We start from the raw sequence: 18068 nt of genomic DNA on the forward strand, positions 1-18068 counted from the left end.
TTTTACCCCATGCCCCAGGGGGCACCGTAGAAACAGGGGTGTGAGAAGAGCCCCCTACCCCACCTCTGATTTGGTGGCTTTCAATTGTTTTGTTTTCCATAGTTCTGACAATTTTTGGTCTGTACGTTTTCAGTACCACTCTGACTTCTCATAGACTCAATCAATTGAAGAATAACAGAGATTTTTTAAAGTTTAAAGTCTTACATTTTAAAATGGAGTAATATCTCTGGTGTTTTGGTTGGCTTTTAATTTTTATTATTATTATTATTATTTTTTTTTTTTTTGATATCCATAAGTTCCTCCAATTCTTGGTCTGTATGTTTTCAGTGCCACTCTGACTTCTCACCATAGAATAGAACTTATTGTCTTTGTAACAAGTACAACGAAACTGAAGTCGCAGCAGCAATCAAGAAAACAAAAGTAAGAAAGTGCAAAAAGGTCCATAAGAAAAAAGATGATGACAGCTTGTCTATCATTCTCCAGTTCAGCCAGCCTCCACCTCCACAGGGTCCGGACTGAGCTTCTTTCAGTCATGCTCCATCTCTGTCTTCTGTATCCTGTATACTCAGGTGAAGCTCTTCCAACATGGCGTTGGTGTCTGATGTTAGCTTCGTTAGCCATGTCTGTGAATAGCATGAATAGCACTCTGCCCTCTGGAATTCCCTCTATTGCTGGGTTAGCATGGATAGCTTGGAGATAGATCTTACGTATCCAATAACGATGGATCCAACAGGTCTAGGTCTCTAACAGGTCCATGTCGTCACTTCTTAGTTCACACCTGAGAACCATCACGTCGTCCTCACCTCCTACTCCTCACCTTGTAGCAAGACATCAGGCCTTACACCAGTTAGCGTTGACATGCTACAGGCTGCAAACAGCTGAGTTCACATGTAAAAAATGCAGCCATGGTTACATGTAGGATCTCTAGACAAACACAGGAGCAAAAGTAGTAAAAATATCACTAAGCCACAAAAAGTTTGGTGTCCATGACCAACAAATGAGCCACACAAAGTAATGATCCACTCCAAATACAAAGATTACAAAATAAGAGGCGAAAAAATTACTAGAAACGGACAGAAAAGAGAGAGCTGCTGCAAAGGCAGCCATAACCAACAGAGCGGCGCCTAGCAATATGTTGTACTTTGTTATCTATATTTATCTTATTTGTGTTAACTGAAACATATTCCTACCTGTACAATAATATATTTCTTCATTGCTGCTCTGGGTGCTCCATAAAACCCTATTCAGTGCCACTACAAGCTTAATCTTTATGCTTAGACTTTTAAGACTTTAATCTGACACGTGAACTGCAGGTGTCTTGCCGCCCTGCTCTTGCACTCCATGAACACTGCTCAAACAGGGTGTATATCAGCGTCTCATGGCTGACGACCTCAACACCTTCTACTGCAGATTCGAAAGGGACCACTTCACACCTGCTCCTCTCCTCTCTGCAGTCACTCTGCCCCCCCCCCCCCCCCACCCCCCCCCCCCACCCCCACCCCCCCCACCCACTGACACTGAGCCCCTCATCTCAACTCCATCTCATCCCCGGGGTTCCAGCACACCCACTCCCCAGACCCTCCAAGTGAGCGAGGAGGAAGTGACCCTGCTGCTGCAGGGACAAAAAAGCAGGAAAGCTCCAGGCCCTGATGGGGGTTCCCCCTCCTGTCTGCGAGCCTGTGCAGACCAGCTAGCTCCTGTCTTCCCCCAGCTCTTCAACAGGTCCCTGGAGCTGGGTGTGGTCCCCTCCTGCTTCAAGCGCTCCACCATCATCCCCGTCCCCAAGAAACCCACCATCTCAGGACTAAATAACTACAGGCCTGTCGCACATCTGTGGTCATGAAGACCTTTGAGCAGCTGGTGTTGGCCCATCTGAAGACCCTCACAAAGGACCTGCTGGACCCCCTGCAGTTTGCCTACCTGGCAAAAAGATCAGTGGACGACGCTGTCAACTTGGGGCTGCATTACATCCTGCATCACCTGGATCGTCCTGGGACCTATGCACGTGCCCTTTTTGTGGACTTCAGCTCGGCCCTCAACACTGTGCCCCCCCCCTCTGCTTGCTCCAAACTGGCCCAGCTCACTGTGCCTCCTGCACTCTGTCAGTGGATCTACAGCTTTCTGACTGACAGAAGTCAGCAGGTGAGGCTGGGGCAGGCCATTTCGGACATTCGGACCACCAGCACAGGGACTCCCCAAGGATGTGTCCTTTCTCCACTACTCTTCTCCCTCTACACCAATGACTGCACCTCCACAGACGCCTCTGTGAAGCTGCTGAAGTTCGCAGACGACACCACCATCATCAGTCTCATCCAGGATGGTGATGAGACTGCTTACAAGACAGCAAGTGGATCAGCTGGTGCTCTGGTGTAAACAGAACAACCTGGAGCTCAACTCGCTCAAGACGGTGGAGATGATAGTGGACTTAAGGAGACATCCCCCGCCCTGTCCCCCCTCACAGTCCTCAACAGCCCGGTGTCCATTGTGGAGAACTTCAGATTCCTGGGCACGATCATCAGCAAGAACATCAGCTCCATCCTCAAGAAGGCTCAGCAGCGGATGTGTACTTCCTGCGCCTCCTGAGAAGACATGGACTGCCCCCTGAGCTGCTGCTGCAGTTCTACACTGCAGTCATCGAGTCCGTTCTGTGCTCCTCCATCACTGTGTGGTTTGGAGCTGCCACCAGGCAGGACCGATTCAGACTGCAGCGCACTGTGAGGACTGCTGAGCGCATCATTGGTGTTCTCCTGCCCTCCATCCAGGACCTCTACTGCTCTAGGACTCAGAGGAGTGCAGAAAACATTGTGAGGGACTCCACTCACCCTGCTCACGGACTCTTTGAAATGCTCCCATCCGGCAAGCGCCTCAGAGCTCTGCGGACCAGGACAAGCCGGCACAGGAGTAGTTTCTATCCGTCTGCAGTCTCCATATTAAATAATAAAAACTGTAACTAACACTGGCACCTTTTTTAAAACAGTTTACAGCTGCACTACGGACCGCACAGTTGCACTTTTCCACCTTCAATTGTAAGTATCCCAGTATTCTGTAAATATTTCTGATGCACATTTTATCCCAGCCCTTTTCTACACCCACATCTTTTTATTTATCTATTTTTTATTGTCATGTTTATGTATCATGTTTGTGTGTACCTCTTGTGCTAGAGACAACAACTGCCGGAGTCAAATTCCTTGTATGTGTTGCATACTTGGCAATAAAAACCGATTCTGATTCTGATTCTGATTCTGAATCAGTACAGCACGCACAGTGCAACCTTTTCTCAGAACAGTACTCAATTTGTTAATTGATCGAGGGCGCCATCTAGCGACCATATTTAACTCATACACTTATCTAACAGCAAACACAGGAAAAGATACAAATCAGTGTCATCTTATAATGCTTTTAATATTTTGTCATACACACGTTCGTTTGGCTCTAAAAATTATTTTGGTTCAAACAAACAACGTGAGTCAGGTTGCAATTTGCAAAATCTTAAATTTGTTTTAATGTCATCTAGGAGGATCACTGTGCAGAAATTCAGATCACCTATCATTGTTCTCCTTCGCTTTTTCCTGCAGTGGCTGTCACACTTGACAACCAAAACATGAAAAAACAAAAGCAAATGCGTGAGAGCTAACGGTATGATTTTCATTGATGTCTCTTTAGCGTTTTCCTGCAAATGCTGTGATATTTGACCCCGATATTGGAGAAACTTTCAGATTCAAGGAAAGACAATTGCGAATAAGAGTTTAAAGTTTAATTAAATAATATGTCATTTTTATGCTTTTCTCGCTAAAGCAAAGCACTTTTGGTGCTTAACCACGACTCTATGATGTAGGTTCATGGGAACTGGTATACAATTGTGCTTTTGTCACACACTTACTGAAATGAGTAAATCAGAGTACTTTTCCGTTTCCTGAGCCTTTTCGGTGTTGATTTGTCTCATTCAGCATGTTGTCTAGTCTTTTTGGTGTTTCTCGCCCCGCAAAGCGTTTTGGTTCATTACAGCGACTCTCTGATGCAGATTCAAGAAAGAACGAGAAATTATAATGCTTTTGTGACAATTATACTGAAATGAGAAAAACAGAGTACAGATTCATGTAATTCCGTGTCCTGAGCCTTTTCTGTGCTGTTTTGGCATCCAACATGTTATTGTAGTGCTTCTTATGGTCATGGCAAATTTCTGCATTCTCAGTCCTCTTTAGCTTTTTCCTGCAAATGTTGTGATATTTGACCCCCAAAACGTGAGAAACTTTCAGATTCAAGGAAAGACAATGGCGAATAAGAGTTTAAAATTTGATTAAAATAATATGTCATTTTTATGCTTTTCTCGCTAAAGCAAAGCACTTTTGGTGCTTACCACGTCTCTATGATGCAGGTTCATGGGAACAGTTACACAATTGTGCTTTTGTCACACACTTACTGAAATGAGTAAATCAGAGTACTTTTCCCGTTTCATGAGCCTTTTCGGTGTTGATTTGTCTCATTCAGCATGTTGTCTAGTCTTTTTGGTGTTTCTCGTCCCGCAAAGCGTTTTGGTTCATTACAGCGACTCTCTGATGCAGATTCAAGAAAGAACGAGAAATAATTAAGCTTTTGTGACATTTATACTGAAATCAGAAAAACAGAGTACAGATTCATGTAATTCCGTGTCCTGAGCCTTTTCTGTGCTATTTTTGCATCCAGCATGTTATTGTAGTGCTTCTTATGGTCATGGCAAATTTCTGCATTCTCTGTCCTCTTTAGCTTTTTCCTGCAAATGTTGTGGTATTTGACCCCCAAAACGTGAGAAACTTTCAGATTCAAGGGAAGACAATTGCGAATAAGAATTTAAAGTTTGATTCAAATAATATGTCATTTTTATGCTTTTCTCGCTAAAGCAAAGCACTTTTGGTGCTTAACCACGACTCTATGATGCAGGGTCATGGGAACTGTTATACAGTTGTGCTTTTGTCACACACTTACTGAAATGAGTAAATCAGAGTACTTTTCCCGTTTCATGAGCCTTTTCGGTGTTGATTTGTCTCATTCAGCATGTTGTCTAGTCTTTTGGTGTTTCTCGTCCCGCAAAGCGTTTTGGTTCATTACAGCGACTCTCTGATGCAGATTCAAGAAAGAACGAGGAATTATTATGCTTTTGTGACATTTATACTGAAATGAGCAAAACAGAGTACAGATACATGTAATTCCGTGTCCTGAGCCTTTTCTGTGCTGTTTTGGCATCCAGCATGTTATTGTAGTGCTTCTTATGGTCATGGCAAATTTCTGCATTCTCAGTCCTCTTTAGCTTTTTCCTGCAAATGTTGTGATATTTGACCCCCAAAACGTGAGAAACTTTCAGATTCAAGGGAAGACAATGGCGAATAAGAGTTTAAAGTTTGATTAAAATAATATGTCACTTTTATGCTTTTCTCGCTAAAGCAAAGCGCTTTTGGTGCTTAACCACGACTCTATGATGCAGGTTCATGGGAACTGTTATACAATTGTGCTTTTGTCACACACTTACTGAAATGAGTAAATCAGAGTACTTTTCCCGTTTCATGAGCCTTTTCGGTGTTGATTTGTCTCATTCAGCATGTTGTCTAGTCTTTTTGGTGTTTCTCGTCCCGCAAAGCGTTTTGGTTCATTACAGCGACTCTCTGATGCAGATTCAAGAAAGAACGAGGAATTATTATGCTTTTGTGACATTTATACTGAAATGAGCAAAACAGAGTACAGATACATGTAATTCCGTGTCCTGAGCCTTTTCTGTGCTGTTTTGGCATCCAGCATGTTATTGTAGTGCCTCCTATGGTCATGGCAAATTTCTGCATTCTCAGTCCTCTTTAGCTTTTTCCTGCAAATGTTGTGATATTTGACCCCCAAAACGTGAGAAACATTCAGATTCAAGGAAAGACAATGGCGAATAAGAGTTTAAAGTTTGATTAAATAATATGTCATTTTTATGCTTTTCTCGCACAGCACTTTTGGTGCTTAACCACGACTCTATGATGTAGGTTCATGGGAACAGTTACACAATTGTGCTTTTGTCACACACTTACTGAAATGAGTAAATCAGAGTACTTTTCCCGTTTCATGAGCCTTTTCGGTGTTGATTTGTCTCATTCAGCATGTTGTCTAGTCTTTTTGGTGTTTCTCGCCCCGCAAAGCGTTTTGGTTCATCACAGCGACTCTCTGATGCAGATTCAAGAAAGAACGAGAAATAATTAAGCTTTTGTGACATTTATACTGAAATCAGAAAAACAGAGTACAGATTCATGTAATTCCGTGTCCTGAGCCTTTTCTGTGCTGTTTTTGCATCCAGCCTGTTATTGTAGTGCCTCTTATGGTCATGGCAAATTTCTGAATTCTCAGTCCTCTTTAGCTTTTTCCTGCAAATGTTGTGATATTTGACCCCCAAAACGTGAGAAACTTTCAGATTCAAGGGAAGACAATGGCGAATAAGAGTTTAAAGTTTGATTAAAATAATATGTCATTTTTATGCTTTTCCCGCTAAAGCAAAGCGCTTTTGGTGCTTAACCACGACTCTATGATGCAGGTTCATGGGAACTGTTATACAATTGTGCTTTTGTCACACACTTACTGAAATGAGTAAATCAGAGTACTTTTCCCGTTTCATGAGCCTTTTCGGTGTTGATTTGTCTCATTCAGCATGTTGTCTAGTCTTTTTGGTGTTTCTCGCCCTCGCAAAGCGTTTTGGTTCATCACAGCGACTCTCTGATGCAGATTCAAGAAAGAACGAGAAATTATTATGCTTTTGTGACAATTATACTGAAATCAGAAAAACAGAGTACAGATTCATGTAATTCCGTGTCCTGAGCCTTTTCTGTGCTGTTTTGGCATCCAGCATGTCATTGTAGTGCCTCTTATGGTCATGGCAAATTTCTGCATTCTCTGTCCTCTTTAGCTTTTTCCTGCAAATGTTGTGGTATTTGACCCCCAAAACGTGAGAAACTTTCAGATTCAAGGGAAGACAATGGCGAATAAGAGTTTAAAGTTTGATTAAAATAATATGTCATTTTTATGCTTTTCTCGCTAAAGCAAAGCACTTTTGGTGCTTAACCACGACTCTATGATGCAGGTTCATTGGAACTGGTATACAATTGTGCTTTTGTCACACACTTACTGAAATGAGTAAATCAGAGTACTTTTCCCGTTTCATGAGCCTTTTCGGTGTTGATTTGTCTCATTCAGCATGTTGTCTAGTCTTTTTGGTGTTTCTCGTCCCGCAAAGCGTTTTGGTTCATTACAGCGACTCTCTGATGCAGATTCAAGAAAGAACGAGGAATTATTATGCTTTTGTGACATTTATACTGAAATGAGCAAAACAGAGTACAGATACATGTAATTCCGTGTCCTGAGCCTTTTCTGTGCTGTTTTGGCATCCAGCATGTTATTGTAGTGCCTCTTATGGTCATGGCAAATTTCTGCATTCTCAGTCCTCTTTAGCTTTTTCCTGCAAATGTTGTGATATTTGACCCCCAAAACGTGAGAAACTTTCAGATTCAAGGGAAGACAATTGCGAATAAGAGTTTAAAGTTTGATTAAATAATATGTCATTTTTATGCTTTTCTCGCTAAAGCAAAGCGCTTTTGGTGCTTAACCACGACTCTATGATGCAGGTTCATGGGAACAGTTACACAATTGTGCTTTTGTCACGCACTTACTGAAATGAGTAAATCAGAGTACTTTTCCCGTTTCATGAGCCTTTTCGGTGTTGATTTGTCTCATTCAGCATGTTGTCTAGTCTTTTTGGTGTTTCTCGTCCCGCAAAGCGTTTTGGTTCATTACAGCGACTCTCTGATGCAGATTCAAGAAAGAACGAGGAATTATTATGCTTTTGTGACATTTATACTGAAATGAGCAAAACAGAGTACAGATACATGTAATTCCGTGTCCTGAGCCTTTTCTGTGCTGTTTTGGCATCCAACATGTTATTGTAGTGCTTCTTATGGTCATGGCAAATTTCTGCATTCTCAGTCCTCTTTAGCTTTTTCCTGCAAATGTTGTGATATTTGACCCCCAAAACGTGAGAAACTTTCAGATTCAAGGGAAGACAATTGCGAATAAGAGTTTAAAGTTTGATTAAATAATATGTCATTTTTATGCTTTTCTCGCTAAAGCAAAGCGCTTTTGGTGCTTAACCACGACTCTATGATGCAGGTTCATGGGAACAGTTACACAATTGTGCTTTTGTCACGCACTTACTGAAATGAGTAAATCAGAGTACTTTTCCCGTTTCATGAGCCTTTTCGGTGTTGATTTGTCTCATTCAGCATGTTGTCTAGTCTTTTTGGTGTTTCTCGCCCCGCAAAGCGTTTTGGTTCATCACAGCGACTCTCTGATGCAGATTCAAGAAAGAACGAGAAATAATTAAGCTTTTGTGACATTTATACTGAAATCAGAAAAACAGAGTACAGATTCATGTAATTCCGTGTCCTGAGCCTTTTCTGTGCTGTTTTTGCATCCAGCATGTTATTGTAGTGCCTCTTATGGTCATGGCAAATTTCTGAATTCTCAGTCCTCTTTAGCTTTTTCCTGCAAATGTTGTGATATTTGACCCCCAAAACGTGAGAAACTTTCAGATTCAAGGGAAGACAATGGCGAATAAGAGTTTAAAGTTTGATTAAAATAATATGTCATTTTTATGCTTTTCTCGCTAAAGCAAAGCGCTTTTGGTGCTTAACCACGACTCTATGATGCAGGTTCATGGGAACAGTTACACAATTGTGCTTTTGTCACGCACTTACTGAAATGAGTAAATCAGAGTACTTTTCCCGTTTCATGAGCCTTTTCGGTGTTGATTTGTCTCATTCAGCATGTTGTCTAGTCTTTTTGGTGTTTCTCGTCCCGCAAAGCGTTTTGGTTCATTACAGCGACTCTCTGATGCAGATTCAAGAAAGAACGAGGAATTATTATGCTTTTGTGACATTTATACTGAAATGAGCAAAACAGAGTACAGATACATGTAATTCCGTGTCCTGAGCCTTTTCTGTGCTGTTTTGGCATCCAACATGTTATTGTAGTGCTTCTTATGGTCATGGCAAATTTCTGCATTCTCAGTCCTCTTTAGCTTTTTCCTGCAAATGTTGTGATATTTGACCCCCAAAACGTGAGAAACTTTCAGATTCAAGGGAAGACAATTGCGAATAAGAGTTTAAAGTTTGATTAAATAATATGTCATTTTTATGCTTTTCTCGCTAAAGCAAAGCACTTTTGGTGCTTAACCACGACTCTATGATGCAGGTTCATGGGAACTGGTATACAATTGTGCTTTTGTCACACACTTACTGAAATGAGTAAATCAGAGTACTTTTCCCGTTTCATGAGCCTTTTCGGTGTTGATTTGTCTCATTCAGCATGTTGTCTAGTCTTTTTGGTGTTTCTCGTCCCGCAAAGCGTTTTGGTTCATTACAGCGACTCTCTGATGCAGATTCAAGAAAGAACGAGGAATTATTATGCTTTTGTGACATTTATACTGAAATGAGCAAAACAGAGTACAGATACATGTAATTCCGTGTCCTGAGCCTTTTCTGTGCTGTTTTGGCATCCAGCATGTTATTGTAGTGCCTCTTATGGTCATGGCAAATTTCTGCATTCTCAGTCCTCTTTAGCTTTTTCCTGCAAATGTTGTGATATTTGACCCCCAAAACGTGAGAAACTTTCAGATTCAAGGGAAGACAATTGCGAATAAGAGTTTAAAGTTTGATTAAATAATATGTCATTTTTATGCTTTTCTCGCTAAAGCAAAGCGCTTTTGGTGCTTAACCACGACTCTATGATGCAGGTTCATGGGAACAGTTACACAATTGTGCTTTTGTCACGCACTTACTGAAATGAGTAAATCAGAGTACTTTTCCCGTTTCATGAGCCTTTTCGGTGTTGATTTGTCTCATTCAGCATGTTGTCTAGTCTTTTTGGTGTTTCTCGTCCCGCAAAGCGTTTTGGTTCATTACAGCGACTCTCTGATGCAGATTCAAGAAAGAACGAGGAATTATTATGCTTTTGTGACATTTATACTGAAATGAGCAAAACAGAGTACAGATACATGTAATTCCGTGTCCTGAGCCTTTTCTGTGCTGTTTTGGCATCCAACATGTTATTGTAGTGCTTCTTATGGTCATGGCAAATTTCTGCATTCTCAGTCCTCTTTAGCTTTTTCCTGCAAATGTTGTGATATTTGACCCCCAAAACGTGAGAAACTTTCAGATTCAAGGGAAGACAATTGCGAATAAGAGTTTAAAGTTTGATTAAATAATATGTCATTTTTATGCTTTTCTCGCTAAAGCAAAGCGCTTTTGGTGCTTAACCACGACTCTATGATGCAGGTTCATGGGAACAGTTACACAATTGTGCTTTTGTCACGCACTTACTGAAATGAGTAAATCAGAGTACTTTTCCCGTTTCATGAGCCTTTTCGGTGTTGATTTGTCTCATTCAGCATGTTGTCTAGTCTTTTTGGTGTTTCTCGCCCCGCAAAGCGTTTTGGTTCATCACAGCGACTCTCTGATGCAGATTCAAGAAAGAACGAGAAATAATTAAGCTTTTGTGACATTTATACTGAAATCAGAAAAACAGAGTACAGATTCATGTAATTCCGTGTCCTGAGCCTTTTCTGTGCTGTTTTTGCATCCAGCATGTTATTGTAGTGCCTCTTATGGTCATGGCAAATTTCTGAATTCTCAGTCCTCTTTAGCTTTTTCCTGCAAATGTTGTGATATTTGACCCCCAAAACGTGAGAAACTTTCAGATTCAAGGGAAGACAATGGCGAATAAGAGTTTAAAGTTTGATTAAAATAATATGTCATTTTTATGCTTTTCTCGCTAAAGCAAAGCGCTTTTGGTGCTTAACCACGACTCTATGATGCAGGTTCATGGGAACTGTTATACAATTGTGCTTTTGTCACACACTTACTGAAATGAGTAAATCAGAGTACTTTTCCCGTTTCATGAGCCTTTTCGGTGTTGATTTGTCTCATTCAGCATGTTGTCTAGTCTTTTTGGTGTTTCTCGCCCTCGCAAAGCGTTTTGGTTCATCACAGCGACTCTCTGATGCAGATTCAAGAAAGAACGAGAAATTATTATGCTTTTGTGACAATTATACTGAAATCAGAAAAACAGAGTACAGATTCATGTAATTCCGTGTCCTGAGCCTTTTCTGTGCTGTTTTGGCATCCAACATGTTATTGTAGTGCTTCTTATGGTCATGGCAAATTTCTGCATTCTCAGTCCTCTTTAGCTTTTTCCTGCAAATGTTGTGATATTTGACCCCCCAAACGTGAGAAACTTTCAGATTCAAGGGAAGACAATTGCGAATAAGAGTTTAAAGTTTGATTAAATAATATGTCATTTTTATGCTTTTCTCGCTAAAGCAAAGCGCTTTTGGTGCTTAACCACGACTCTATGATGCAGGTTCATGGGAACTGTTATACAATTGTGCTTTTGTCACGCACTTACTGAAATGAGTAAATCAGAGTACTTTTCCCGTTTCATGAGCCTTTTCGGTGTTGATTTGTCTCATTCAGCATGTTGTCTAGTCTTTTTGGTGTTTCTCGCCCCGCAAAGCGTTTTGGTTCATCACAGCGACTCTCTGATGCAGATTCAAGAAAGAACGAGAAATAATTAAGCTTTTGTGACATTTATACTGAAATCAGAAAAACAGAGTACAGATTCATGTAATTCCGTGTCCTGAGCCTTTTCTGTGCTGTTTTTGCATCCAGCATGTTATTGTAGTGCCTCTTATGGTCATGGCAAATTTCTGAATTCTCAGTCCTCTTTAGCTTTTTCCTGCAAATGTTGTGATATTTGACCCCCAAAACGTGAGAAACTTTCAGATTCAAGGGAAGACAATGGCGAATAAGAGTTTAAAGTTTGATTAAAATAATATGTCATTTTTATGCTTTTCTCGCTAAAGCAAAGCGCTTTTGGTGCTTAACCACGACTCTATGATGCAGGTTCATGGGAACTGTTATACAATTGTGCTTTTGTCACACACTTACTGAAATGAGTAAATCAGAGTACTTTTCCCGTTTCATGAGCCTTTTCGGTGTTGATTTGTCTCATTCAGCATGTTGTCTAGTCTTTTTGGTGTTTCTCGCCCTCGCAAAGCGTTTTGGTTCATCACAGCGACTCTCTGATGCAGATTCAAGAAAGAACGAGAAATTATTATGCTTTTGTGACAATTATACTGAAATCAGAAAAACAGAGTACAGATTCATGTAATTCCGTGTCCTGAGCCTTTTCTGTGCTGTTTTGGCATCCAACATGTTATTGTAGTGCTTCTCATGGTCATGGCAAATTTCTGCATTCTCAGTCCTCTTTAGCTTTTTCCTGCAAATGTTGTGATATTTGACCCCCAAAACGTGAGAAACTTTCAGATTCAAGGGAAGACAATGGCGAATAAGAGTTTAAAGTTTGATTAAAATAATATGTCATTTTTATGCTTTTCTCGCTAAAGCAAAGCACTTTTGGTGCTTAACCACGACTCTATGATGCAGGTTCATGGGAACTGTTATACAATTGTGCTTTTGTCACACACTTACTGAAATGAGTAAATCAGAGTACTTTTCCCGTATCATGAGCCTTTTCGGTGTTGATTTGGCATCCAGCATGTAATTGTAGTGCTTCTTATGGTCATGGCAAATTTCTGCATTCTCAGTCCTCTTTAGCTTTTTCCTGCAAATGTTGTGATATTTGACCCCCAAAACGTGAGAAACTTTTAGATTCAAGGGAAGACAATCGCGAATAAGAGTTTAAAGTTTGATTAAATAATATGTCATTTTTATGCTTTTCTCGCTAAAGCAAAGCGCTTTTGGTGCTTAACCACGACTCTATGATGCAGGTTCATGGGAACAGTTACACAATTGTACTTTTGTCACGCACTTACTGAAATGAGTAAATCAGAGTACTTTTCCCGTTTCATGAGCCTTTTCGGTGTTGATTTGTCTCATTCAGCATGTTGTCTAGTCTTTTTGGTGTTTCTCGCCCCGCAAAGCGTTTTGGTTCATCACAGCGACTCTCTGATGCAGATTCAAGAAAGAACGAGAAATAATTAAGCTTTTGTGACATTTTTACTGAAATCAGAAAAACAGAGTACAGATTCATGTAATTCCGTGTCCTGAGCCTTTTCTGTGCTGTTTTTGCATCCAGCATGTTATTGTAGTGCCTCTTATGGTCATGGCAAATTTCTGAATTCTCAGTCCTCTTTAGCTTTTTCCTGCAAATGTTGTGATATTTGACCCCCAAAACGTGAGAAACTTTCAGATTCAAGGGAAGACAATGGCGAATAAGAGTTTAAAGTTTGATTTAAATAATATGTCATTTTTATGCTTTTCTCGCTAAAGCAAAGCACTTTTGGTGCTTAACCACGACTCTATGATGCAGGTTCATGGGAACTGTTATACAATTGTGCTTTTGTCACACACTTACTGAAATGAGTAAATCAGAGTACTTTTCCCGTTTCATGAGCCTTTTCGGTGTTGATTTGTCTCATTCAGCATGTTGTCTAGTCTTTTTGGTGTTTCTCGTCCCGCAAAGCGTTTTGGTTCATTACAGCGACTCTCTGATGCAGATTCAAGAAAGAACGAGGAATTATTATGCTTTTGTGACATTTATACTGAAATGAGCAAAACAGAGTACAGATACATGTAATTCCGTGTCCTGAGCCTTTTCTGTGCTGTTTTGGCATCCAGCATGTTATTGTAGTGCCTCTTATGGTCATGGCAAATTTCTGCATTCTCAGTCCTCTTTAGCTTTTTCCTGCAAATGTTGTGATATTTGACCCCCCAAACGTGAGAAACTTTCAGATTCAAGGGAAGACAATGGCGAATAAGAGTTTAAAGTTTGATTAAATAATATGTCATTTTTATGCTTTTCTCGCTAAAGCAAAGCGCTTTTGGTGCTTAACCACGACTCTATGATGTAGGTTCATGGGAACAGTTACACAATTGTGCTGCTGTCACGCACTTACTGAAATGAGTAAATCAGAGTACTTTTCCCGTTTCATGAGCCTTTTCGGTGTTGATTTGTCTCATTCAGCATGTTGTCTAGTCTTTTTGGTGTTTCTCGCCCCGCAAAGCGTTTTGGTTCATCACAGCGACTCTCTGATGCAGATTCAAGAAAGAACGAGAAATAATTAAGCTTTTGTGACATTTTTACTGAAATCAGAAAAACAGAGTACAGATTCATGTAATTCCGTGTCCTGAGCCTTTTCTGTGCTGTTTTTGCATCCAGCATGTTATTGTAGTGCCTCTTATGGTCATGGCAAATTTCTGAATTCTCAGTCCTCTTTAGCTTTTTCCTGCAAATGTTGTGATATTTGACCCCCAAAACGTGAGAAACTTTCAGATTCAAGGGAAGACAATGGCGAATAAGAGTTTAAAGTTTGATTAAAATAATATGTCATTTTTATGCTTTTCTCGCTAAAGCAAAGCACTTTTGGTGCTTAACCACGACTCTATGATGCAGGTTCATGGGAACTGTTATACAATTGTGCTTTTGTCACACACTTACTGAAATGAGTAAATCAGAGTACTTTTCCCGTTTCATGATCCTTTTCGGTGTTGATTTGTCTCATTCAGCATGTTGTCTAGTCTTTTTGGTGTTTCTCGCCCCGCAAAGCGTTTTGGTTCATCACAGCGACTCTCTGATGCAGATTCAAGAAAGAACGAGAAATAATTAAGCTTTTGTGACATTTATACTGAAATCAGAAAAACAGAGTACAGATTCATGTAATTCCGTGTCCTGAGCTTTTTCTGTGCTGTTTTTGCATCCAGCATGTTATTGTAGTGCCTCTTATGGTCATGGCAAATTTCTGCATTCTCAGTCCTCTTTAGCTTTTTCCTGCAAATGTTGTGATATTTGACCCCCAAAACGTGAGAAACTTTCAGATTCAAGGGAAGACAATGGCGAATAAGAGTTTGAAGTTTGATTAAAATAATATGTCATCTTTATGTTTTTCTCGCTAAAGCAAAGCACTTTTGGTGCTCAACCACGACTCTATGATGCAGGTTCATGGGAACTGTTATACAATTGTGCTTTTGTCACACACTTACTGAAATGAGTAAATCAGAGTACTTTTCCCGTTTCATGAGCCTTTTCGGTGTTGATTTGTCTCATTCAGCATGTTGTCTAGTCTTTTTGGTGTTTCTCGTCCCGCAAAGCGTTTTGGTTCATTACAGCGACTCTCTGATGCAGATTCAAGAAAGAACGAGGAATTATTATGCTTTTGTGACATTTATACTGAAATGAGCAAAACAGAGTACAGATACATGTAATTCCGTGTCCTGAGCCTTTTCTGTGCTGTTTTGGCATCCAGCATGTTATTGTAGTGCCTCTTATGGTCATGGCAAATTTCTGCATTCTCAGTCCTCTTTAGCTTTTTCCTGCAAATGTTGTGATATTTGACCCCCCAAACGTGAGAAACTTTCAGATTCAAGGGAAGACAATTGCGAATAAGAGTTTAAAGTTTGATTAAATAATATGTCATTTTTATGCTTTTCTCGCTAAAGCAAAGCGCTTTTGGTGCTTAACCACGACTCTATGATGCAGGTTCATGGGAACAGTTACACAATTGTGCTTTTGTCACACACTTACTGAAATGAGTAAATCAGAGTACTTTTCCCGTTTCATGAGCCTTTTCGGTGTTGATTTGTCTCATTCAGCATGTTGTCTAGTCTTTTTGGTGTTTCTCGCCCCGCAAAGCGTTTTGGTTCATCACAGCGACTCTCTGATGCAGATTCAAGAAAGAACGAGAAATAATTAAGCTTTTGTGACATTTATACTGAAATCAGAAAAACAGAGTACAGATTCATGTAATTCCGTGTCCTGAGCCCTTTCTGTGCTGTTTTTGCATCCAGCATGTTATTGTAGTGCCTCTTATGGTCATGGCAAATTTCTGAATTCTCAGTCCTCTTTAGCTTTTTCCTGCAAATGTTGTGATATTTGACCCCCAAAACGTGAGAAACTTTCAGATTCAAGGGAAGACAATGGCGAATAAGAGTTTAAAGTTTGATTAAATAATATGTCATTTTTATGCTTTTCTCGCTAAAGCAAAGCGCTTTTGGTGCTTAACCACGACTCTATGATGCAGGTTCATGGGAACAGTTACACAATTGTGCTTTTGTCACACACTTACTGAAATGAGTAAATCAGAGTACTTTTCCCGTTTCATGAGCCTTTTCGGTGTTGATTTGTCTCATTCAGCATGTTGTCTAGTCTTTTTGGTGTTTCTCGCCCCGCAAAGCGTTTTGGTTCATCACAGCGACTCTCTGATGCAGATTCAAGAAAGAACGAGAAATAGTTAAGCTTTTGTGACATTTATACTGAAATCAGAAAAACAGAGTACAGATTCATGTAATTCCGTGTCCTGAGCCTTTTCTGTGCTGTTTTTGCATCCAGCATGTTATTGTAGTGCCTCTTATGGTCATGGCAAATTTCTGAATTCTCAGTCCTCTTTAGCTTTTTCCTGCAAATGTTGTGATATTTGACCCCCAAAACGTGAGAAACTTTCAGATTCAAGGGAAGACAATGGCGAATAAGAGTTTAAAGTTTGATTAAAATAATATGTCATTTTTATGCTTTTCTCGCTAAAGCAAAGCGCTTTTGGTGCTTAACCACGACTCTATGATGCAGGTTCATGGGAACTGTTATACAATTGTGCTTTTGTCACACACTTACTGAAATGAGTAAATCAGAGTACTTTTCCCGTTTCATGAGCCTTTTCGGTGTTGATTTGTCCCATTCAGCATGTTGTCTAGTCTTTTTGGTGTTTCTCGCCCCGCAAAGCGTTTTGGTTCATTACAGCGACTCTCTGATGCAGATTCAAGAAAGAACGATAAATTATTAAGCTTTTGTGACACTTATACTGAAATCAGAAAAACAGAGTACAGATTCATGTAATTCCGTGTCCTGAGCCTTTTCTGTGCTGTTTTGCCATGCAGCATATTGTTGTGTCTTCCTGGTATTTCTCGCCTTGAAGCGTTTATTGTTCATTACCACGACTCTGCGATGCAGGTAGAAGAAACTGTTTAATCATTATCCTTTTGTGACACTGTTTCTGAAATGAGCGAATCACAGTACAAATTCACGTAATCCCGTGTCATGAGCCTTTTATGTGCTTTTATGGCATCCAGCATGATATTGTAGTGCTTTCTATGATCATTGCACCTTTCTGCATTCCCTGTCCTCTTTAGCTTTTTCCTGCAAAATCTGTTATATTTAACTCTCAAAACGCGAGAAACTTTCAAATCTAAGGGAAAACGATCGCGAATAAGTGCCCTTAAAAGCTTAAAGTATGATTTTGAATAATATGTCATTAATAGGTTTTTCTCGCTAAGGCAAAGCGTTTTGGTTCATTACCACGACTCTGCGATGCAGGTAAAAGAGAACTGTGGAATCATTGTGCTTTTGTGACACATTCACTGAAACGAGCAGTTTAGAGTACATTATCCGTGTCCTGAGCCTTTTCGCGGTTGTTTTGTCATACAGCATGTTGTCCTGTCTCTTTGGCGTTTCTTGCTCCGCAACGCATGACATAAGAACTGAAATGAGCAAATCAGAGTACAAATCCATGTAATTCCGTGTCACGAGCCTTTTATGTGCTTTTATGGCTAAAGCAAAGCGTTTTGGTTGCCTACTTTACATCGACTCTATGATGCAGATTAATGGGAACTGTAACAAAATTAAGCTTTTGACACTACTACTAAATGAGTAAATCAGAGTACACTTCCAGTGTCTTGAGCCTCTTCCTTGCTGTTTTGTCATACAGCATGGTGTTGTTGCGCTTTTGTCATTACACATCAATACCTCTGCTCTCTCTCTCCTTTTTAGCTTTTCATATTTGACATAGAACACACACGAGTTACATCAAAATGACTTCGGAAACAGTCCAACATGTTTTCATGAGAACTTAAAGCACGATTTATAATATATATATTTTTTCATTTTCCTTTATCGCTCTGCAAACCTTTTTTCTTTCACTAAACAGGTCCATTGGTATTGCCGTCCTCACTACTTTGTCACTTAATCACTTCTGTGTGATCTATGTTGTACAAAAATCCATCTTATTCACT

This window comes from Halichoeres trimaculatus, unplaced genomic scaffold, assembly GCF_033239565.1.
Source record: "Halichoeres trimaculatus isolate MK-OKI-2021-1 unplaced genomic scaffold, fHalTri1.1 fHalTri1_scaffold_45, whole genome shotgun sequence".
Lineage (NCBI taxonomy): Eukaryota > Metazoa > Chordata > Actinopteri > Labriformes > Labridae > Halichoeres > Halichoeres trimaculatus.